Genomic DNA, 25087 nt, shown 5'->3' on the forward strand with positions numbered 1-25087 from the left:
CTTCTCAGACAGGCCACTTCCTGCTTGAAATCTTCTCAGGTTTTGGCCTGCCATAGGAGTTCTGTTATACTCACAGACACCATTCAAACAGTTTTAGAAACTTTAGGGTGTTTTCTAACCAAAGGCAATAATTATATGCATATTCTAGTTACTGGGCAGGAGTAGTAACCAGATTAAATCGGGTACGTTTTTTATCCAGCCGTGTCAATACTGCCCCCTAGCCCTAACAGTTTAACCATTGTCACATCCTAGATGATGGAGGTCAAATGTACACCTTTTCCCTAAGTTTGTTTTACTCACTGCTTTAGCACACTCCGCCAACCCCGATGTTTTTGCCGTGTCTGAATCCTGGCTTAGGAATTCCACCAAAAATTTGGAGATTTCCATACCCAACTACAACATTTTCTGTCAAAATTGCAACTCCTCCCCCTTTGGCAGTTCTATCTACTGCAGAGATAGCTTGCAAAGTTCTGTTATACTTTCCAGGTCTATAACCAAACAGTTCGAACTTCTAATTTTAAAAATTAATCTCTCCAGAAATAAGTCTCTCACTGTTGCCGGCTGTTCCCTGGATACCATATATGAATTGATCGCTCCCCATCTAGCTTCAGAGTTCGTTCTGTTAGGTGACCTAAACTGGGATATGCTTAACACCCCGGCAGTCCTACCATCTAAGCTAGATGCCTTCAATCTCACACAAATCATCAAGGAACCCACAAGGTACAACCCTAAATCCGTAAACATGGGCACCCCGTAAACATGGGCACCCATAGACAGTAATCTGACCAACCTGCCCTCCAAATACACCTCTGCTGTTTTCAATCAGGATCTCAGCGATCACTGCCTCATTGTCTGTATCTGCTATGGGTCTGCGGTCAAACGACCACCCCTCATCACTGTCAAACGCTCCCTAAAACACTTCTGCGAGCAGGCCTTTCTAATTGACCTGGCCCAGGTATCCTGGAAAGACATTGACCTCATCCCGTCAGTCGAGGATGCCTGGTTGTTCTTTAAAAGTAATTTCCTCACCATCTTAGAGAAGCATGCCCCTTTCAAAAAATGTAGAACTAAGAACAGATATAGCCCTTAGTTCACTCCAGACCTGACTGCCCTTGACCAGCACAACAACATCCTGTGGCGGACTGCAATAGCATCGAATAGTCCCCGCGATATGCAACTGTTCAGGGAAGTCAGGAACCAATACACGCAGTCAGTCAGGAAAGCAAAGGCTAGCTTTTTCAAGCAGAAATTTGCATCCTGTAGCTCTAACTCCAAAAAGTTTTGGGACACTAAAGTCCATGGAGAACAAGAGCACCTCCTCCCAGCTGCCCACTGCACTGAGGCTAGGTAACACGGTCGCCACCGATAAATCCATGATAATCGGCTGGCCATGCCTTCCTCCTGGCTACTCCAACCCCGGCCAACAGCGCCCCCCCCCCCCCCCCCGGCAGCTACTCGCCCGAGCCTCCCCAGCTTCTCCTTCACCCAAATCCAGATAGCAGATGTTCTGAAACAGCTGCAAAACCTGGACCCGTACAAATCAGCTGGGCTAGACAATCTGGACCCTCTCTTTCTAAAACTATCCGCCGCCATTGTTGCAACCCCCATTACCAGCCTGTTCAACCTCTTTTGTATCGTCCGAGATCCCTAAAGATTGGAAAGCTCTCTTCAAAGGGGGTGACACTCTAGACCCAAACTGCTATAGACCTATATCTATCCTGCCTGCCTCTCAAGTCTTCGAATGCCAAGTTAATAAACAGATCTCTGACCATTTCGAATCCCACCGTACCTTCTCCGCTGTGCAATCCGGTTTCCGAGCCAGTCACGGGTGCACCTCAGCCACGCTCAAGGTACTAAACGATATCATAACCGCCATCGATAAAAGACAGTACTGTGCAGCCGTCTTCATCGACCTGGCCAAGGCTTTCGACTCTGTCAATCACCGTATTCTTATCGGCAGACTCAATAGCCTTGGTTTCTGTAATGACTGCCTCGCCTGGTTCACCAACTACTTCGCAGATAGAGTTCAGTGTGTGAAATCGGAGGGCCTGTTGTCCGGACGTCTGGCAGTCTCTATGGGGGTACCGCAGGGTTCAATTCTCGGGCCGACTCTTTTCTCTGTATATATCAATGATGTCGCTCTTGCTGCGGGCGATTCCCTGATCCACCTCTACGCAGACGACACCATTCTGTATACTTCTGGCCCTTTCTTGGACACTGTGCTAACTAACCTCCAAACGAGCTTCAATGCCGTACAACACTCCTTCCGTGGCCTCCAACTGCTCTTAAATGCTAGTAAAACCAAATGCATGCTTTTCAACCGTTCGCTGCCCGCGCCCGCCCGCCCGACTAGCATCACCACCCTGGACGGTTCTGACCTGGAATATGTGGACAACTATAAATACCTAGGTGTCTGGTTAGACTGTAAACTCTCCTTCCAGACTCATATTAAGCATCTCAAATCTAGAATCGGCTTTCTATTTCGCAACAAAGCCTCCTTCACTCACACCGCCAAACTTACTCTAGTAAAACTGACTATCCTGCCGATCCTCGACTTCGGCGATGTCATCTACGAAATTGCTTCCAATACTCTGCATCCAATTTGTTGAGTAGTCTATCACAGTGCCATCTGTTCTGTTACCAAATCACCTTATACCACCCACCACTGTGACCTGTATGCTCTAGTCGGCTGGCCATCGCTACATATTCGTCGCCAGACCCACTGGCTCCTGGTCATCTATAAGTCTATGCTAGGTTACGTTCTGCCTTATCTCAGTTCACTGGTCACGATAACAACACCCACCCGCAGCACACGTTCCAGCAGGTATATCTCATTGATCATCCCCAAAGCCAACACCTCATTTGGCCGCCTTTCCTTCCAGTTCTCTGCTGCCAGTGACTGGAACGAATTGCAAAAATCGCTGGAGAATTATTTCCCTCACCAACTTTAAACATCAGCTGTCTGAGCAGCTAACCGATCGCTGCAGCTGTACATGGTCCATCTGTAAATAGCCCACCCAATCTTCCTACCTCATCCCCATACTGATTTTATTTATTTTTCTGCTCTTTTGCACACAAGTATCTCTACTTGCACATCATCATCTGCTCATTTATCACTCCAGTGTTAATCTGCTAAATTGTAATTCTTCGCTACTATGGCCTATTTATTGCCTACCTCACGCCATTTGCGCACACTTTTTTTTTTTTTTACTGTGTCGTTGACTTGTTTGTTGTGTTATTGGCTTTGTTTATTCCACGTGTAACTCTGTTGTCTGTGTCACACTGCTTTGTGTTATCTTGGCCAGGTCGCAGTTGTAAATGAGAACTTGTTCTCAACTGGCCTACCTGGTTAAATAAAGGTGAAAAAATACTAATAATAATTATGGAGACACAAATTTCCAACCTTTTCTCCATGAAACATATTAACGCACTAGAACTGGTGCGTGTCAAGAAGTGACTGTGACAAAGCACAGGAACACGACTAGGAGCTCTTAGAGGACATGACAAAAATTCCCTCGGAGGTGGATTAAACCACATTCTGTCTGTCGACTTTACTTATGGAAAACCATATCAAGTGAAGGGTTTTACACATGCTAAATTCTTGGGTCTCGAGCGCTGTGCGAGTGGAAATTTGAAATGGAAGTTATGGAGCTCCCTCGTGAACTTCTCCCTATAAAAGAAGCACACAAGGAAACTGACATTCAAGGTGGACGATGATACATTTGCATCTCTTGGTCATCAATTAGCATATTAATTCCTATGCAGACTACTGTAGCCTACCATTTTATACAGTACATATGTTTGAACGATGATATCACTGGAGTCATTGCAAATCAATTTGTGCCACTTGTGTAGCCTACCTGGCGCTGGCAAACAGATAAATAGCCTGTAACTTCAGTTCATTGTTGTTGTAGCCTTGTGTTATTATGCAATTATTAATGGCTATATTTATTTAGTGAAATTGGAAGTTAACTGTGACCAGGATCACAATTGATGTCGCAATTGCCGATCAGTTGTTAGAATGCATTAAATTGAAGGTAAATCAGTCAGATTAGGCTACAGGTAAAAAAAAAAAAACACTGGCTGTTGTTGACAAGCATAGGACAATTCAGTTCATATCCATATTTTTATATTTGATTAGGTGATTTGAAATTACAACCCCATCCTCAATAGTCTGTTCCAGCAGGCTATTGGGCAATGGAAGCACTTCTCACCTCGAAGTTGCCTTGCTGTTCATGTTGTAAAAATGTGTCTGTCAATTGGAACTAAGCAAGCTGCTAAGTCATTAATCTTATGTCTTGCCTAGGCTTCTGCAGGCTTTCTGACTTTTTACTATCAGGCCTATCGGGCACTAGGCTACCTGCATTTAGCTAACCAAATTGAATCGTTGGTCAATTTAGTAGTTTAAAACCATAGTTCCCTTTCAAGACGATTCGATCCGTATCTAGATACATGGGCTCCGATACATACAGGAACAATACATTTCAGTAAGACATTCGGTTTGAGTAGAGGAACGAATTGGTGCGATATGATTTGATGCACTCACATTTGTTGCTTAAACATATTATTTTCCATTCAAAAATCTGCCACTGATGGAGCTCATGAGCTGGGCCTCTGAGTTGAGTTCTGTGTGTGTTAGGGCTGCACAATTAATCAAATTCAGATCAAAATTGCAATTTTGAGATGTGCAACATTCATATCGCAAGAGGCTGAGATGTTCTCCTTTCTTTGACACTGTTAATACAACAAAAACTAGACTACGGTACCACCTCCAATGAGAGACGCTAGACTCCGTTCATTCACTATCTACATGCACAGGGATTGCTGACCAATCACAAGCGAGCTCTCTCACTTTGCATGGCATGCACATGCTGGCCAATCACAAGCGTCCCCGCTTAGTGTGTGGTGTTGCCAATTTAGCGACACTGATGCTTGATTTCGCAAGTTAAGTCTGCCCCAGCTAGTTTATGTTGGATTTAGCAACATCCTTGTTTGTGTGTGTTACCTCTCAGCGGCTCCGCCTCCACTGGCTGCTGCGTGTGTGTGCACCGCCTCTCCATGCTCCTTCCCTCACCACTCTTCCTTCTAGCCTCTGGGTCCTCTCCCCACTGCTGCAGAAGTGAATTCATTAAAGCAGTTCCTTTTTAGTTGCAATATGTAACTTCTTCGCTGACCTGACCAAATTCGCATAGAAATGTGGGTTTTATAGATCTGTCATTCTCATTGAAAGCAAGTCTAAGAAGCGGTAGGTCTGTTCTGTGCGCTATTTCTATGCTTTCCGCGTTTAAGTTTAGTTTTTGCTGCTTTTACTTTCGATTTTGCACACCAGCTGAAAATACAATACTTTTAGTAATTTCACAGCAGTTTAGATGGTACAATGATTCTCTACTTGATGATCTTTTTCACAAACTGAAATTAGGCAAACTATAGACAGCGAGGCTTAATTTAAGGTTACTCCCATGTACCGTAATTTCCGGACTATTAAGCGCACCTGAATATAAGCCGCACCCACTGAATTTAATATTATTTATTTTTTTGAACATGAATAAGCCGCACATGTCTATAAGCCGCAGGTGCCTACCGGTACATTGAAACAAATTAACTTTACACAGGCTTTAACGAAACACAGCTTGTAACAAAAATAAATAGGCTTTAACGAAGCACGGTTTGTAACAAAAATAAATGGGCTTTAACGAAGCACGGCTTGTAACAAAAATAAATGGGCTTTAACGAAACACGGCTTGTAACAAAAATAAATGGGCTTTAACGAAGCACGGCTTGTAACAAAAATAAATAGGCTTTAACGAAGCACGGCTTGTAACAAAAATAAATAGGCTTTAACGAAGCACGGCTTGTAACAAAAATAAATAGGCTTTAACGAAACACAGCTTGTAACGGAAAATAAAAAATTTGCAGTAAACAGTAGCCTACCAATAAAGTCATTGGTCACCATCTTCCTCCTCGTGTGCACTGAAACCATCTCCTTCGGTGTCGGAGTTGAATAGCCTCACAATTGCTTCATCCGATATTGGATCGTTTTCATTGTTGCTCTCGTCACTTTCATCCGGAGGCAAATCCCCCGCTGAGCCCTTTTCAACACGCAGCAGTCCAGCCTTTCGAAACCCGTTGATGATAGTGGATTTTTTGACAATGCTCCACGCTCTCAGGACCCACAAATTTGAAAGCGGGAAAAATCCATATATTAGCCGTGTCATTGTTTAAGCCGCGAAGTTCAAAGCGTGGGGAAAAAGTTGCGGCTTATAGTCAGGAAATTACCGTAAATTACGAACTTTGGCAGACTACTGACACTTGTCGTTTCAATAAACGTTTTCAGCAGCGTCACGTGTTATTAGCATACTTAGCTTTCACAACAAATGATTTGCATGGTACTTATTCTACCACTGTTACTCAACCTGCTAACACTGCCAGTAAAGCTGTTACATTATACTTACGTCACTGTTTGTTTACCCCACGTTTTTTCACCGGTTAACTGATGCTAGCTAGAGAAGTTAATCTCGATCGAATTTGCTAGTCATAGATATGTCGCGTAACTATACAGAACGAAAATATAAACAACATGCAACAATTTCAATGATTTTACTGTGTTACCCACAGCCATATGGCATGGCCAGATCAGGGCCTAACATAATGACAGCTCAGTATTTCAAATTTAAAAAAAAAATTAATTTCACCTTTTTTTAACCAGGTAGGCAAGTTGAGAACAAGTTCTCATTTACAATTGCGACCATGCCAAGATAAAGCAAAGCAGTTCAAAACGTACAACAACACAGAGTTACACATGGAGTAAAACAAACATACAGTAGAAAAGTAAGTCTATATACAATGTGAGCAAATCAGGTGAGAAGGGACGTAAAGGCCATGGTGGCAAAGTAAATACAATATAGAAAGTAAAACGCTGGAATGGTAGATTTGCAGTGGAAGAAAGTGCAAAGTAGAAATATAAATAATGGGGTGCAAAGTAGCAAAATAAATAAATACAGTAGGGGAAGCGGTAGTTATATTGGCTATGTACAGGTGCATTGATCTGTGAGCTGCTCTGACAGCTGGTGCTTAAAGCTAGTGAGGGAGATAAGTGTTTCCAGTTTTAAAGATTTTTGTAGTTTGTTCCAGTCATTGACAGCAGAGAACTGGAAGGAGAGGCGGCCAAAGGAGGAATTGGCTTTGGGGGTGACCAGTGAGATACGTGCTGGAGCGCGTGCTACAGGTGGGTGCTGCTATGGTGACCAGTGAGCTGAGATAAGGGGGGACTTTACCTAGCAGGGTCTTGTAGATGACCTGGAGCCAGTGGGTTTGGCGACGAGTATGAAGCGAGGACCAGCCAACGAGAGCGTACAGGTCGCAGTGGTGGGTAGTATATGGGGCTTTGGTGACAAAACGGATGGCACTGTGATAGACTGCATCCAGTTTATTGAGTAGGGTATTGGAGGCTATTTTGTAAATGACATCGCTGAAGTTGAGGATCGGTAGGATGGTCAGTTTTACGAGGGTATGTTTGGCAGCATGAGTGAAGGATGCTTTGTTGCGAAATAGGAAGCCAAATCTAGATTTAACTTTGGATTGGAGATGTTTGATGTGAGTCTGGAAGGAGAGCTTACAGTCTAACCAGACACCTAGGTATTTGTAGTTGTCCACATATTCTAAGTCAGAACCGTCCAGAGTAGTGATGCTGGACGGGCGGGCAGGTGCAGGCAGCGATCGGTTGAAGAGCATGCATTTAGTTTTACTTGTATTTAAAAGCAGTTGGAGGCCACGGAAGGAGAGTTGTATGGCATTGAAGCTTGTCTGGAGGGTTGTTAAGTGTCCAAAGAAGGGCCAGAAGTATACAGAATGGTATCGTCTGCATAGAGGTGGATCAGAGACTCACCAGCAGCAAGAGCGACATCATTGATATATACAGAGAAAAGAGTTGGCCCAAGAATTGAACCCTGTGGCCCCCCCTGAGACTACCAGAGGCTTGGACAACAGGCCATCCGATTTGACACATTGAACTCTATCAGAGAAGTAGTTAGTTGGTGAACCAGGCGAGGCAATCATTTGAGAAACCAAGGCTACTGAGTCTGCCGATGAGGATGTGGTGATTGACAGAGTCGAAAGCCTTGGCCAGGTCAATGAATACAGCAGCACAGTATTAGTCCCGTGTGGCTGTTGGTAGAGCATGGTGTTTGCAACGCCAGGGTTGTGGGTTCGATTCCCATGGGGGACCAGTACAGAGAAAAAATTGATGCATTCACTACTGTAAGTCGCTCTGGATAAGAGCGTCTGCTAAATGACTAAAATGTAAATGTATTGTCTCTTATCGATGGCGGTTATGATATATTTAGGACCTTGAGCGTGGCTGAGGTGCACCCATGGTATGCTATTCTGTTCTTCTGAAATAGACTACATTTTCTTCATGTTTCTTTAGACCTGTCTAAAATAAGTCATGGATTTTATTGTGATGGTGTAGGCTTTATTACATGCATTTATTAGACAACATTTCATGACCGCCCTAGGTAGGGGGGACACATTCCACACTGTCTCTGCTTTGAACTGTCAATTGATTTCAGGAATGTCACTGATATGGTGGAACAAACTGCTTAGTCTGTTGGTCTATGTTGAACAATGATATTACTGCATCTGACTATGAAGAGATGCTTACTGACTGACTGGCTGGATGACTGACTAATTTGTCAACTGCAGTCCAGGAGAGGTTGTTCCTAATCTATAGCACCGTAGCTCAATATGGGATCAATGATGTGTCTCACACACACACACACACACACACACACACACACACACACACACACACACACACACACACCTTTGTGAATTTTCAGGATGTTTTGGGGAGTAAAAATGTTTGACAATTAAGTCCTATTTTCCCTAACCGTAACCCCCTAAACCTAACCTATAAGTTTAAAATGGCATTTAAACAAATTCAGGACATGAAAAAAAAGTTGTTTTTCATTCCCTGTCAGGACATTGGGGTGAATTGCTAGGACATTCTGATAAGGTTGGAAAACAAGTACACACACACACACCTACCTGGGTTTCCGTCAGGAAAATTTGGTGCCAGACAACGTGACCGGAAAGATTTTGATTTACTGGGTATTTGAGAAATGTACCAGACAGCAATATGCTTTGGGTGCGAAACGCATTAGAGCGTACATCCACGGTGCTCTAAATCACATTTAGATTATTGTAATTCATTTTAACAGAGTAGAAATTAGCTTGTAAATATGACAGGTTTTATTGAAAAGCAAAACATTGCCTGTCTTCATACCTGCGATAAATAATAAATGAATATCCTACTTATTTTTTTATATTTAGTCCAGAAGAGCAAGTTGCCTACGCAGTAATAAAACTTGAAATATAGTATTTGTATATCTTTTGCGTGAGTAAAAAGGGAAATGCGTGCTCACACAACTGACACGTTTCCAAGCATTATTAGCCAATTAAGTATATTTGCCTTTGAAGTTGGAGCATATCAACTGGTATAGTATTTCCATCAATTAATAAAAAGCTTTATTTTGCAATGGATTTTTTATTTTTTTTTGGTCCAAAAGCCAGCATTTACTGGCTAACGGAAACCATGACAGACAGACAGACAGACAGACACCATAATGTCCCTGCTATTGGTGTTCATGTCAGCTGAGCCTGATAGCTAGAGGCAATATGCATTTAACATTGTGATGGGACTCATAAAGGAGCAGATGGAGAGCTCAGCCAGTTTCCTATGAGTACGATTCAGTGACCGCTCTTCTGGCTATTGTTCCCCTGCCTTATTACTTCACACATTACCTGACTGACTCTCCACAACAATCTGTACTGACTGCTGCTGCACCACATTTCCTCCCTTTATTCCTACTCGTCTGTCGCTGAGCTCCGGCCTCTATTCTTCAGCAGGAGAAGCTGGGATGAGGCCAGGCTGGCTGCTCCCCTGTGATCCACAAATCAGGCCAGACTTGTGCATATGTTCCCCCACACACACACACACACAGTGTGCACAACTCACACGTGACAGCCTTCTGCTCTGGGACCCTAACCTCTTCCTCTGTCTGTCCCTCTGCATCTATTAGTCTTCCCCTCATAGGCTCCAGGTGTCAGGATCTGTAGGAAGGGCCTGGTTCTGGTCTGAGTGTTGGTTCATCATAGATGCTGCTGTGTCTGTCTCACTCATTGGTGGAATGTGCTACTGCCAGGCTAGGAGAGGTGAGGAGAACAGACTGGCTGCACAGCCTGAGCTCTAATTATCAACCGGCGAGAGGGACCGGGAGGGAATAGGGTGTGAGTGTGTGTCTGTGTGCGCATGCATGCGGCTAAAAAAAGCCAAATCGCACTACCAAGGTCAGAGCTGCTGCCAAGACACTGATTAGGGACCAGTGTATTTTTGCAAATGGGCTGGAGCCAGGCTAACAGTAAGCATGCCGCCTCCTGTGTGTGTGTACGTCTGCGTGTGGGTGTACGTCTGCGTGTGGGTGTACGTCTGCGTGTGGGTGTACGTCTGCGTGTGGGTGTACGTCTGCACGTCTGAGAAGCAGAGATTGTGTGTGTGTGTGTGTGTGTGTGTGTGTGTGTGTGTGTGTGTGTGGGGGGGGGTCTATGTCTGTGCGCGCGCGCGTGTGTGGGTCTACGTCTGCGCGCGTGTGGGTCTGCGTGTGTGTGGGTCTACGTCTACCTGGGTGCGCGCGCGTCTACCTGTGGGTGTTTGAGTGTTGTGATAGTGTGTTAGAGCAGCACACTCTCTCTGCTTCTCAATCTTCATCACCATCATACTTTTCAACACCAGGGACTGAAACTTCACCGCCATTGTAATTTTTACCCAGCATTTGGCTGGTTGTAGCTTTATGTCCTGATCATTTTACCTATCAGCTGTCAATCATCCATCTCTGTTCTCCAGTGAGCTCCTGTTACTCCCACTCATTCAATAGTAACTCTCCCCTGGGGCTGGCCTTTTTAAACCGTCTGTCTGCCCTTGGCCAGTCTGCCCTCCCATTGGCTCTTGCCGCCTGTCGTTGCAGATTATTAATATTCATGTTTCACTGGGACGCTGAGGTTGTGTGTGTGTGTGGCAGAAAGTCGTCATTTGGTTTTCGGTCTGTAGAAAAGCACCATGGTTGCTAGGCAACCAAGATGCAGGCAGGTGGCGTGAGCTGCCTTTGCAAATGACTGGATTCCGCAAACTGTGTGTGTGTGTCCCCTCTAGCTGTGTTGCCAGAAAATGCTCACATAGATGAGACACAGCCTACTTGATGAGTGTCTCTCTTGGGACCAGCAGCCCCCTTTTTTCTAATGTGAGTCTGAGCTTCCTCCCCACTCAGTGAGCTTCCTTCCTCCTGGCTCAGGCTGAACCAATGGCATGTTAAGTGATGGTGTGAAGAGGCTTTCACTGTGGATGGCGTGTGCTCAGACACCGTCCTGAATAACAGGTCACTCACACTTCGCCCACTGTGCAGGATGGGACACACCTCTTGTGCCCCTAGCCTGCTGTGTGACAGTGTGTATCGACCTGCTTACAGTGACAGGCATGCAGCCACATGCTGTGTGTTTGAGTCATTAGTGTGTGTGACTGGCTCAGTGGCCCCTCTTAGCTCCTGTTCAATACCCCCCCCTCCCCCCGACTGACAAAATGAGTTCTGAGTTCACCTAGGCTACATGTTAATGTCACTGTTACTAACTGTTCAGCAATGGCACTTGATGAAAATGGACTAATGTTGATGCTATTTGCTCTGGCTGTAAGACTATAAAAGAGATGTATGCCATCATGTGTTTCTCAGCACTGTGAGCACACTGACCCACTTTGGGCCTTAACAAGATGCTGCAGTCTGCACAGTTTATAAATGCATGAGACTGGCTGGCATAGACACATGGTGCTGCTTGAGATGCACAACGTTTCTACAACCAGGCTTATCTGTCTGCAGAAATGAAAGCTTATTAGAGATGTATATGATTTACTGTGATCTGTTGGATTTAGCTTAGCGTGCGTGTATGAGAAAAGCCACACATTAAGGGTGTCATAGACCCAGTGCTGCGCTGCTGGGTGACTACTGGCTATAAGACACTCACAGCTTTTCACTGACACACATGACCTCACACTGTCGCATGCCTGTTCATTTACTGGATGCAGCAGCTTTTGATCCTGACCCCGATCACACAGACCCCGATCACACAGACCCCGATCACACAGACCCCGATCACACAGACCCCGATCACACAGACCCCGATCACACAGACCCCGATCACACAGACCCACACAGCTTGTCTCATAAGCAGTGACACGGCACAGCTAACTGTCACACCAACAACACACCTATTTGTCTGTGGGGACTCGTGACTCATCACTGGGCCAGACTGACTGACTTAAATGATAGAATGTGTTTGTTGGAGAGATGCGATTATAGGACAGCTCACATTGGGTCAGTGACTGGCCTGACCCTTTCTAGAGGAATGAGTCAGTGAAGGTGGTAGAATGCTGTGGCTCTGTTCTTTCCTCAGATCAGTGTGTGTGCAGTCAGTCAGTGGCAGTTCTGTCTCTGGGTGTGGGGTATCTGTCACTCTCACTCACAGGCCCCGTGTTTGTAAATACACACACCCTGAGTAGAGGCAGATGACCACATGGTTTTCATTTTCAGCTACTTTGTTGTAGAGGAGCTCCCTGGGGCTCAGAGGACAAGATGGGCACATGAGAAGGAGGAGGGAGACCGGGCCCACTGGCAGAAGAGCTGAGGGTGAGGAGAGAAGGTTTGTTGAGTGACATGTCAACAGGAGAGGGAGGGAGTGAGGGAAGGTCGCCATTTTAAAACGTGTATTTTTCCATGTAGACACATGCACTGATATTGTCTGATGCTTTCAAATGGACTGTTTGATTAAATAATTAAGACACACAAATGACGTGAGTCCGACTGCAATAGATTTGATTGTGTCGTGTCGGGCTGAAATGACACAGTGACTGACTACACCCGTTGTCTCTCTCTCCTCCCTGCTGCAGCGACCACCACAGAACATCTACAGTGTTTATCACGCTGTCCATGTTGCTGAAGCGGCAACATAATTAAAGCCATTTGACTGAAAAGTTCTGTTACCAAAATCACTCATTTGTTTAGGAAAAACATTCCCTCAACCCTTGCTCTCCTTACGTGACATGTATGCATCGCATGCATGTGACCAATAGGTTATAGGTCAGGCCCTATCATAATCACATCAATAAATTGGTTATAATAAACTCAGAACCCTAACACATTGACAGCAAAATGGATGCAGAGGACGTGACAAACTCGAAGCAGGGGAATGTTCACTGGTTGCTCAGGAGGTAATGGGGAAGTCGGATGTGTGGAATAAATTTGACTAGTTGTGGAAAATACTGGAGATCAAGAAAAAGGACCAAGCACTGCGTGCATATTATGTGTGCCAAACGGGTGCTGTTAAATTATATTGTAATCTTTCTGACCATTTAGAACAATGTAAACACATTGTAAAGCCTTTATTACAGGAAAGACTAAAAACATGGCATAAATTCCTATTTATTGTTTATGCTAATTATTCCATTTATTTTGTTTTAAAACTAAAATGCTTGATTGCATTTAAAATCATGACTGACTCGTATGCTGTGTGATGCCATGAACGAATGAATGATTGATTGGTACAGTAGCCTATATAACCATTGAAATATAGGCATAAGTGAGTTACGGTATTAAGACTAAACAGGATGCGCTCTTAGGCCTGCACCTCGATGGTGGTTATACAAGGCTACTATACTAAGCCTGCTAATTATGACATTACTTATTATTGTAATGATGATCATAATAGTAATAATAACGATGAGATCAACAAAATGGAGGGTTATTATAAATACAATTTTTCTGACAATTTGGAACAGTGTAAACAACACTAAATAATACCAGAGAGGCTGTTCTAATGGGGGGAAAAGGTGTATAGCCTTTATTACAGCATAGCAAAGATTAAAAATAGCCCAATTTGTGAAATAGTTTATCTGACGTGTGAGGCTTGCTCACAGAATCAGTAGGCTATTAAACAAACTCATTCTTTATTTATTTTATTGATTTTATATATGGATGATTTATAAAGCCAGGCATATTTTAACTTAGGCTATTGATTTTTAGACCTAATTAAGTTGGTTTCATCTCTCTTCACTTTTCTTCGACAATTAAGGCAAGGGCTGTTTTCTCGTCTCCTAACTCTGCTGCTGCCTCTGCCGCATTGTTCTCAACACCAATCTGCTGGTTAACTTTGCTATTATTCACATAGCAACTTGGTCTTGGAAAAGGCGCCAATACAACAGCGCATGGATGTTTCAGAACAGCAACCGCTATCCAATGCAGGAGAAAGCGCATTTTTAATAAAATAATATCATTTTTAGTAGTGTTGCAGAATTGTTCTTACTTAATATAATCATATACAATTCCAGTAGCTCATCTCTCAGTGATGGACTGTGCCTTCCCCACGGCCTCCACAATGGATTAGGCCACTCTGACAGGCGCCGATCAAACAGGTGTCTTGTACACCACGAAGTGTCATTTTTTTGGTTACTGCTCGACTAAAGAAATCTCGGTCAACCAAACAATCGTCCAGTCGACTAAATGGGGTCAGCCCTACTGGAAAGAGAACAGGGTAGTGAAGGGTTTTGTGTGAGACAGGGCGGGAGGGCATTGAGCAGGGCCCTCAACCCTGTTCCTAGAGAGCTACCCTCCTGTAGGTTTTCACTCCAACCCCAGTTGTAACGAACCAGATTCAGTTTATCAACCAGCTAATTATTATAATGTGCTAGATTAGGGTTGGAGGGAAAACCTATAGGACAGTAACTCCAGGAAGTGGGTTGGAGAGCCCTGGGATAGAGAACATGGGAGGGGATTTAGAGGGAAACTTCTAGGCCTAGTTGATGAGTCAGGATGATGAGTCATTGTGTTTCCAGGGACCCCGGTCTTTCTTCTTCAACACTTCCCCTGCTACATGCCCCAACATGAGGCTTCATCCCTCTCCCCTCTACCCCTCCTCTTCTCCATTCAGGAGCTGTCTGGTTCATCTCCGGATTGCTCAGAGGCAGGAACGTCAGCTGATCCACACATTCCCAAATATAAAGCGCATTATCCAACTGTCTAACTGATGTCGCTAGACCAACTGGGATCTAGGAGGGGGTGATGTGTTCATCAGAGCACTGAGATGCTGTGTTAATGTGGACTCATCTCTGTGTGTAGCTCTACTTATCAGCAGCCAGATGATAAAAAAATATATATATATATATATATATATTACCCCTTTTTCTCCCCAATCTCATGGTATCCAATTGGGGTAGTTAATCTTGTCTCATCGCTGCAACTCCCGTATGGACTCGGGAGAGGCGACGGTCCAGAGCCGTGCGTCGCCCGAAATACAACCCAGCCAAGCCCCACTTCTTCTTGACACAATGCCCACTTAACCCGGAAGCCAGCCCTACCAATGTGTTGGAGGAAACACCGTACACATGGCAACCGTGTCAGCGTGGACTGCGCCTGGCTCTCCACAGGAGTCGCTAGTGCGCGATGGGACAAGGACAACCCTGCCGGCCAAACCCGGACGAGACTGGGCCAGTTGTGCACCGCCCCATGGGTCTCCCGGTCGTGGCCGGCTGCGACAGAGACTGGACTAGAACCCAGAATCTCTAGTGGCACAGCTAGCACTGCTAGCCTTAGACCACTGCACCACTCGGGAGGCCCAGCAGCCATATTTGTGTTTATGATGTGTGTTATAAAATAAATTATTTTTATGATGTCAGGAAAAGTGTATTTAATAAACATGGTGTATTTTCTACCCATTCCTTGAGCGATGGTCTCTGTGTTTTCTTCTGAGGGGCTGGGAGGTGTTTATTCCAGCTAGGTTTGGATCGTTAGGTCCTCAGTCTATGGGAATGCTGTGGCTTTTGGTGTGAGCACTTAAAGCCATTCACACACTTAATTCCCTCGTGTCATGTGGCCTTGGCAGTGAACTCACTGACCTCTGCTCTGGGGTCACGGTAGAAACTCTGGCCACTGCAGCGCAGGCACCCCACAGATCTGGAGGATGAGGACCTGTCTGATCCTGAACTAGTGGTTAGAGGTGGTAACTTCTTCCTACTCTGTTGGGCGGGCAGGCAGATATAATTGTGGACTTGTCTGTGAAGAGCCATCTGGTGGAATGTGGTGTAGAGAAGGAAAAATCTAATAAAATGTTATTCATCACGTGCATCGTTTTACAGCAGGTATAAAAGCTGCAAAGACGTGCTTGGAGCTAGCAATAGGGTGACCGTTTCTGTCGGCGCCATCTTGTGTGAAGATGGTTGCATTCAGTAGACACAACTGAATGGAACCGGCACCACTACTACCTTACTGACCATAACCCTTGGAGAAAAGAAACGAAACGTAGAAGGCACTGCCTGAACTTGTTCAGTGAATGCTAACTCTGGTTTTCTCCCGTTTGTGCTTCCTGAACGTGATGTGGTGTGATGCTTGTGTTTGAAACTGTTGTTTCTCAGCCTTGAACAAGAGAAACAACATAATCTTGAGACTGAATGAGCTCTTGTAGGTAGTGTGTTAGCAGTAAGAAGCCTCTCTGTAGGGTATGTGTGTGTCTGTGGTCTGTGTGATATTAGTTGTCCAACTGTCTCTCCCTTGACTTGATGCACTGACTGAGCTCATCTATACCATAAAATAACGTGTATTTGTGTTCTTATGGTTCATAAAGTCCTGTGTGCAAGGTTGCATTGTAGTTGTCTCTGTGTGTGTGTGTGTGTGTGTGTGTGTGTGTGTGTGTGTGCGCGTGCGTGCGTGCGTGCGCGTGGATTGTGTTTCTAACATGCTCGCAGGAAAGTCTTAAAAAACACCAAGAAATCAGCACTAAGTGACTTTAATTTTGGCAATCCTTTCCTAAGCATTTCCACGCATAATAGAGACGTCATCGTATACAAATGTATGCACATTTTGAAATGACTGGTTTGTCATATTATATTTGTTTGGGCTTTTTTGCTGTCAAGTATGTTCCAGACAAAAATCGGCCTGCGGGGAAATGTAGATGGTGATTCTTGGTTTATAACATTTAACGCTGCGACAGAAAGATACCTGTATTTTAAACAATCATTTACACTGAACAAAAATATAAATGCAACATATAAAGTGTTAGTCCCAAGTTTCATGGGCTGAAATTAAAGATCCCAGAAGTTTCCCATATGCACAAAAAGCTTATTTCTCTCATTGTGTACACATTTTCTCACATCCCTGTTAATGAGCATTTCTCCTTTGCAAGATAATCCATCCACCTGACAGGTGTGGCATATCACTAGGGCGTTATCAGACAGCTGGAGATATTAAACATTTCACTATCACAGGGGACAATAAAAGGCCACTCTAAAATGTTCAGTTTTGTCACACAACATAATACCACAGATGTCTCAAGTTTTGAGGGAGTGTGAAATTGGCATTCGGACTGCAGGAATGTCCACCAGAGCTGTTGCCAGATAAATTAACAGATTTTCTACCATAAGCTGCCTCCAACATCGTTTTAGAGGATTTGGTAGTACGTCCAACCGGCCTCACAACCGCAGATCATGTGCCCAGGGCCTCCACATCCGGCTTCTTTACCTGCGGGATGGTCTAAGATGAAACTGGGTTTACACAAACAAAGAATTTCTGCACAAACTGTCAGAAACCGTCTCAGGGAAGCTCATCTGTGTGCTCGTCGTACTCACCAGGTTCTTGACCTGACTGCAGTTTGGTGTCGTAACTGATGGCCACTGGCACGCTGGAGAAGTGTGCTCTTCACAGATGAGTCCTTGTTTCAACTGTACCGGGCAGATGGCAGTGTGTATTTTCTTGTGTGGGCGAGTGGTTTTCTGATGTCAGCGTCATGAACAGAGGGCCCCATGGTGGCGGTGGGATTATAGTACGGGCAGGCATAAGCTATGGACGACGAACACAATTGCATTTTATTGATGGCATTTTCAATGCACATAGATACCGTGATGAGATCCTGAGGCCCCTTGTGCCATTCCCCCCCTGCCATCACTTCATGTTCTGTACACAATTCCTGGAACCTGAAAATGTCTGTTGTTCCATGGCCTGCATACTCACCAGACATGTCACCCATTGAGCATGTTTGGGATTCTCTGGATCGACGTGTACGACAGTGTGTTCCAGTCCCCGCCAATATCCAGCAACTTCGCACAGCCATTGAAGAGGAGTGGGACAACATTCCACTAGCCACAATCCAACAGCTTGATCAACTCAATGCAAAGGAGATGTCTTGCTGCATCAGACACTGACTGGTTTTCTGATCCACAACCCTAGCTTTAAAAAAAAGGTATCTGACCAACAGATGCATATCTACTGGATATTCCCAGTCATGTGAAATCCATAGATGAGGGCCTAATAAATGTAATTCAATTGACTGAATTCCTTATATGAACTGTAACTCAGTAAAATGTTTGTAGTTGAATGTTGGTTTATATTTTTGTTTTGTGTAGTTATTTATTTCTAAAGACTGATTTTAAATGTAATAGTATTTAAAACAAGTTCAGATCCATTAGTATATTGGTGTTTGGTAAAAATGTAGGCCTTTAACATTTTGCTAAATTTATATTTAACTTAATTTCAATACATACAGATGGCGAGGTGAAGTCGATGGCCAAAACACTGCAGCCTCATCCATCCATTTAGGTTGGTGGCTTTCACCACGTTTGCCCTACTGTCCGTTGTGATGCACACTGGGCTGCTAGAGTTCTCCTGGGTTATCTTCACAGTGTGGTCCTGTTGAAAGTAGGCAGTCTGCAAGCACCTGGTGTGTAGCTTCCAGTCGGCATCGATGTAGTGCAGTGTCATTGACATAAGGCTCCTTCGTCCTCCTGTTGGACCACATCAGTTGTCACACAATTGTGCACCTGTTCAGCGCCAAAGTTATTTGTTATTTTGGCATGAAATTAATGGTACATGGCATTTTGTATTTCTTAAACCCACTTTGTTCAACTGGTGAAATTAGGGCCATGTCTTTTGCGACGTGGTACGTTATGGCATCTTATTTCATTCCATTGGTGAGAGTGCTGTATGGGGAGTTGCATGTGCAAACGATTCCGTAATGGATTGTTGCCCTTGGGCTTTGCTCTTGCGACGACTGAAGCTTGTTGGCCTCTTCCTCATTTTTCTTCGATGTGGTTTCATTCTTTCTGGGACTGCATCGTTTCGTTCATTTCCCCCGCCAATGAACGAGGCTACTCGCAACATCACTTGGAAGAACTGCCAACAACAGGTGTGGGAAGCATGAGATAGAATGCTGCTCTGATTGGCTTCTGTAGTCTGTTGGTTCAAATTAAACGACATGGATGAAAGTGTTGAGCACCAGGAACGCACTTTTTTCCTATGCCGTTTTGCTTTCATATATGCCGCGCTGCTTGTTAGGCTATTGTTTAATTCACGCAGGAACATTGTGTAATCAACAAATGACCGGCATACACAAAATTGCTTCGTTATGAGTTGATGTCGGTGTCAGTCATTTTCAGTTTATTGTCCAAGCTGTAATCACTAATTGGGTTTAGCCCCAGGCAGAATCTGAGCCACATTAACCTTGTGTGTTGTTCTGGCAGGCAGACGTCTTGGCTACTCAGGATCAGGTAGTACAGTAGCCACTTAGACAGACAGGGTAATGACAGCCCAACACACAGCCGAGGGAGGGACTACTGACTAGACTGACATAAGGACAGCGATGCTAGTGTAGTGGAACCAGCCCTTTGTTACTGTAGCTCAGCTTGGACACACAAACATATATATTTTACATTTACATTTTAGTCATTTTAGCAGACTCTCTTATCCAGAGCGACTTACAGTAGTGAATGCATACATTTCATTTCATGCATTTTTTTTTGTTGCACTGGCCCCCCGTGGGAAATGAACCAACAACCCTGGCGTTGCACACACCATGCTGGCGTTGCAAACACCATGCTCTACCAACTGAGCCACAGGGAAGGCTATATATCCCTAAGGTGTATAAAGTGCCGTGGGATGGCAAAAAACATATGTTCTACTAGTGGTCTGAGGCAGCCGTTTAGATTAAGAGCGTTTTCAAGTGCAACATTAATAACAATGGTTTTGGGAACTCGCTTGGAGATTTAACAATGCTCGTTTGAAGGTTCTAACAATGAATTTAGCCTTAAGATGCGTTTGGGCACTGGACTATAGGGAGACGGACCGCAGGTTGTTTTTTTTTTGGCAGTATTGTGATTTTGGCAAGGAAGTCATATGAACTCATGGATACCATTTGTATGTCTCTGCGTGCAGTCTGAAGGAAGTTGTTAACTCGTGTTTGCTCAACGACTGGAAGTCTATGGTAACTGTTGGGATGTTAGTAGATGCCATAGACTTCCAGTAATTGAACTAACACTAGTTAACATTGGCTTGCAAAACTACCTCTAACTTCCTTCATACTGGATGCAGACATATACAAATGGTATCCATGAGTTCCATGGATAAGATGGTGCCGAAGAGGATAGCTGACATTTTAAATGCTCCTGACCAATTGTGCTATTTTGTTAGTTTTAAAAAAAAATTATTTTGTACATAATGTTGCTGCTACTGCCTCTTATGACCGAAAATAACTTCTGGACATCAGAAAAGCTATTATTCACCATGAACTGGAAGAATCTTTTTCCTTGAACCTTTTTCAATTTTTTTCAATTTTCGCCTGAAATGACACCCAAATCTAACTGCCTGTAGCTCAGGCCCTGAAGCAAGGATATGCATTTTCTTGGTACCATTTGAAAAGAAACACTTCGACGTTTGTGGAAATGTGAAAGGAATGCAGGAGACTATAACACATTAGATCTGGTAAAAGATAATACAAAAACACAAACCGTTTATTTTTTTTGTACCATCTTTGAAATGCAGGCGAGAGTCCATAATGTATTATTCCAGCCCAGGTGCAATTTAGATAATGGCCACTGGATGGCAGCGGTGTATGTGCAAAGCTTTAGCCTGATCCAATGAACCATTGCATTTCTGTTCAAAATGTTGTATCAATACTGCGCAAATGTGCCTGATTTGTTTATTAATAACTTTTCATGTTCAAAACTGTGCACTCTCCTCAAACAATAGCATGCTTTCACTGTATTTGCCACTGTACATTGGACAGTGCAGTTAGATTAACAAGAATTTCATCTTTGCCAATATCAGATATGTCTGTCCTGGGAAATTTTCTTGTTACTTACAACCTCATGCTAATCGCATTAGCCTGTGTTAGCTCAACTGTCCTGCAGGAGACCCACCAATCCTGAAGATGTTTTAACGAGTCTGACGAGAAGGATATACTGCTCCCCTGGCTACAGGCCCAAATCCCCGTCATTTGTGTAGAGGAAAAGAGGACGCAGATCGCGCTGCCTTCTGAGAATCCGTAGGCGATCGAGTAAACTCCCACTGCCATCAATTCTTCTTGCTAACATGCAATCATTGGAAAATAAAATTGATGACCTACGATTATCCTACCAACAGGACATTTAAGAACTGTAATATCTTATGTTTCACCGAGTCTTGGCTGAACGATGAGACGGATATTATAGAGCTGGTGAGATTTTCCATGCACTGGCAGAACGGAGAAGCTACTTGTCTGGTAAAACAAGTGGTGGGGGTGTGTCTTTTTGTCAATAACAGCTGGTGCGCGATGCCGTGTAATATTAAAACGTTTTGAGGTATTGCTTGCCTAAGTTAGAGCACCTTATGATAAGCTGTAGACCACACTATCTACCAAGAGCGTTTCTCATCTATATTTTTCGTAGCCGTCTATTTACCACCACAGACCAATGCTGGCAATAAGACCGCACTCAACCAACTCTCTATTAGGCCATAAGCAAACAAAGTGCTCATCCAGAAGTGGCGCTCAGTGGCCAGGGACTTTAATGCAGGCAAACTTAAATCAGTTTTACCAAATTTTTACCAGCATGTCACATGTGCAACCAGAGGGGGAAAAACTCTAGAACACCTCTTTCTCCACACACGAGATGCATACAAAGCTCTCCCCTGCCCTCCATTTGACAAATCTGACTATAATTCTATCCTCCTAATTTCCGCTTACAAGCAAAAACTAAAGCAGGAAGTACCAGTGACTAGCTCAATACGGAAGTGGTCAGATGACGCGGATGTTACGCTACAGGATTGTTTTTCTAGCACAGACTGGGATATGTTCCGGGATTCATCCAATGGCATTGAGTACACCAGCTCAGTCATCGGCTTCATCAATAAGTGCATCAACGACGTCATCCCCACAGTGACCGTACGTACATATCCCAACCAGAAGCTATGGATTACAGGCAACATCTGCATTGAGCTAAAGGCTAGAGCTGCCACTTTCAAGGCGTGGGACACTAATCCAGACGCTTATAAGAAATCCCGCTATACCCTCAGACAAAAAAGCAAAGCGTCAATACAGGATTAGGATTGAATCCCACTACACCGGCTCTGACGCTCGTTGGATGTGGCAGGGCATGAAAACTATTATGGAATACAATGGGAAACCCAGACGTGAGCTTCCCAGTGACGCGTGTGTGTGTGCGTGCGTGCGTGCCTACCGTACGAGCTAAATGCCATTTTTATGCTCGCTTCGAGGCAAGCAACACTGAAGCATCCAGCTGTTCTGGATGACTGCGTGATAACGCTCCGGTAGCCGATGTGAGCAAGACCTTAAAACAGGTCAACATTCACAAAGCCGCGGGGCCAGATGGATTACCGGGACGTGTACTAAAATCATGCGCGGACCAACTGGCAAGTGTCTAAACTGACATTTTCAACCTCTCCCTGTCAGAGTCTGTAATAACTACATGTTTCAAGCAGACCACCATAGCCCCTGTACCCAAGGAAGCGAAGGTAACCTGCCTAAATGACTACCGACCTGTAGTACTCCTATCTGTAGCCATGATGTGCTTTGAAAGGCTGGTCATGGCTCACATCAACAGCATCCTCCCGGATAACCTAGAGCTACTCCAATTTGCATACCACCTCCAAAAGCTCCACAGATGACGCTATCTCAATTGCACTCCACACTGCCCTTTCCCACCTGGACAAAAGGAACACCTATGTGAGAATGCTGTTAATTGACTACAGCTCAGCATTCACCATAGTGCCTACGAAGCTCATCACTAAGCTTAGGACCCTGGGACTAAACACCTCCCTCTGCAACTGGATCCAGGGCTTCCTGATGGGCCGCCACCAGGTGGTAAGAGTAGGCAACAACATGTCTGCCACACTGATCCTCAACACTGGGACCCCTCAGGGGTGTGCACTTAGTCCCTTCCTGTACTCCCTGTTCACCCACGACTGTGTGGCCAAACACGACTCCAACACCATTGTTTGCTGACTGCACAAGTGGTAGGCCTGATCACCAACAACGTTGAGACGGCCTATAGGGAGAAGATCAGAGAGCTGGCAGTGTGGTGCCAGGACAACAACCTCAGGAAAAGGCGGGCTGAACAGGCCCCCATTAACATCAACGGTGCTGTAGTGGAGCGGGTCGAGAGTTTCAAATTCCTTGGTGTCCACATCACCAACAAACTATCATGATCCAAACACACCAAGACAGTCATGAGGAGGGCACGACAAAACCTATTCCCCCCAGGAGACTGAAAAGATTTGGCATGGGTCCTCAGATCCTCAAAAGGTTCTACAGCTGCACCATCGAGAGCATCCTGACTGGTTGCATCCCCGCCTGGTATGGCAACTGTATGGCCCAGCTTCGTGCCATCCAGGACCTATATAATAGGCGGTGTCAGAGGAAAGCCAATAAAATTGAGACTCTAGTCACCCAAGTCCTAGACAGTTTTCTCTGCTACCGCACGGCAAGCGGTACAGCTTCTATCCCCACGTCATAAGACTGCTGAACAATTAATCAAATGGCCACTGGACTATCAATCAAATGTATCAATCAATCAAATGTATTTATAAAGCCCTTACATCAGCTGATGTCACAAAGTGCTGTACAGAAACCCAGCCTAAAACCCCAAACAGCAAGCAATGCAGGTGTAGAAGCACGGTGGCTTGGAAAAACTCCCTAGAAAGGCCAGAACCTAGGAAGAAACCTAGAGAGGAACCAGGCTATGAGGGTTGGCCAGTCCCCTTCTGGCTGTGCCGGGTGGAGATTATTACAGAACATGCCCAAGATGTTCAAGTGTTAATAGATGACCAGTAGGGAATAATAATAATAATAATAATAATAATAATAATAATAATAATAATAATAATCACCACAGTGGTTGTCGAGGGTGCAACAGGTCAACGCCTCAGGAGTAAATGTCAGTTGGCTTTTCATAGCCGATCATTCAAAGTGTCTCTACCGCTCCTGCTGTCTCTAGAGTTGAAAACAGCAGGTCTGGTCAACAGGTCAGGGTTCCATAGCCGCACTATTATATTCACCCCCCCCCCCCCCTTCCATTTCTTTTGCACACTGCTGCTACTCGCTGTTTATTATCTATGCATAGTCACATCACCCCTACCTACATGTACAAATTACCTTAACTAACCTGTACCCCCGCACACTGACTCAGTACCAGTACCCCCTGTACATAGCCTCGTCATTGTGTTACTTTTTATTCTTCTTTTACTTTAGTTTATTTGGTAAATATTTTCTAAAATCTCCTTGAACTGCACTGTTGGTTAAGGGCTTGTAGGTAAGCATTTCACGGAAAGGTCTATACTTCTGTTCTATTCGGCGCATGTGACAAAGTTTGATTTGATTAATTTGACTCATTGCCGAAGTATCCCTTTAAGCCTACAAGTGTCTATTTCAAGATGCTCCATGATGGTGTGAGCCCAGTGTGGTGGTGGGGGGGGCAATTGTCATCCTCTGGGGTCGTAGCATAATAATGGCCTATGCAGCATTTTTATACATGACCCTTTAAGCATGATGATGTTAATTGCTTAATTAACTGAGGAATCAACCTTTGTGGAAGCACGTGCTTTCAATATACTTTGTATCGTTGATTTACTCAAGTGTTTCCATTATTTTGGTAGTTACCTGTACCTTAGCAACAGAATCTTTCTCGTCTCTCTCGCTCATCTTTCTCGTCTTGTGTTTCTCTCTCACTCTCGTCTCT

The 25087-nt window shown here is 44.4% G+C and overlaps 1 protein-coding gene across 3 annotated transcripts in view; it reads left to right on the forward strand.

Moving 5' to 3' along the window:
* The window catches only part of ralgps2 (Ral GEF with PH domain and SH3 binding motif 2), a 146063-nt gene that overhangs the window by 37398 nt on the left and 83578 nt on the right, over positions 1–25087 (forward strand). The window lies entirely within an intron of this gene.

This window comes from Salmo salar, chromosome 10 (assembly GCF_965601325.2).
Source record: "Salmo salar chromosome 10, fSalSal1, whole genome shotgun sequence".
NCBI lineage: Eukaryota > Metazoa > Chordata > Actinopteri > Salmoniformes > Salmonidae > Salmo > Salmo salar.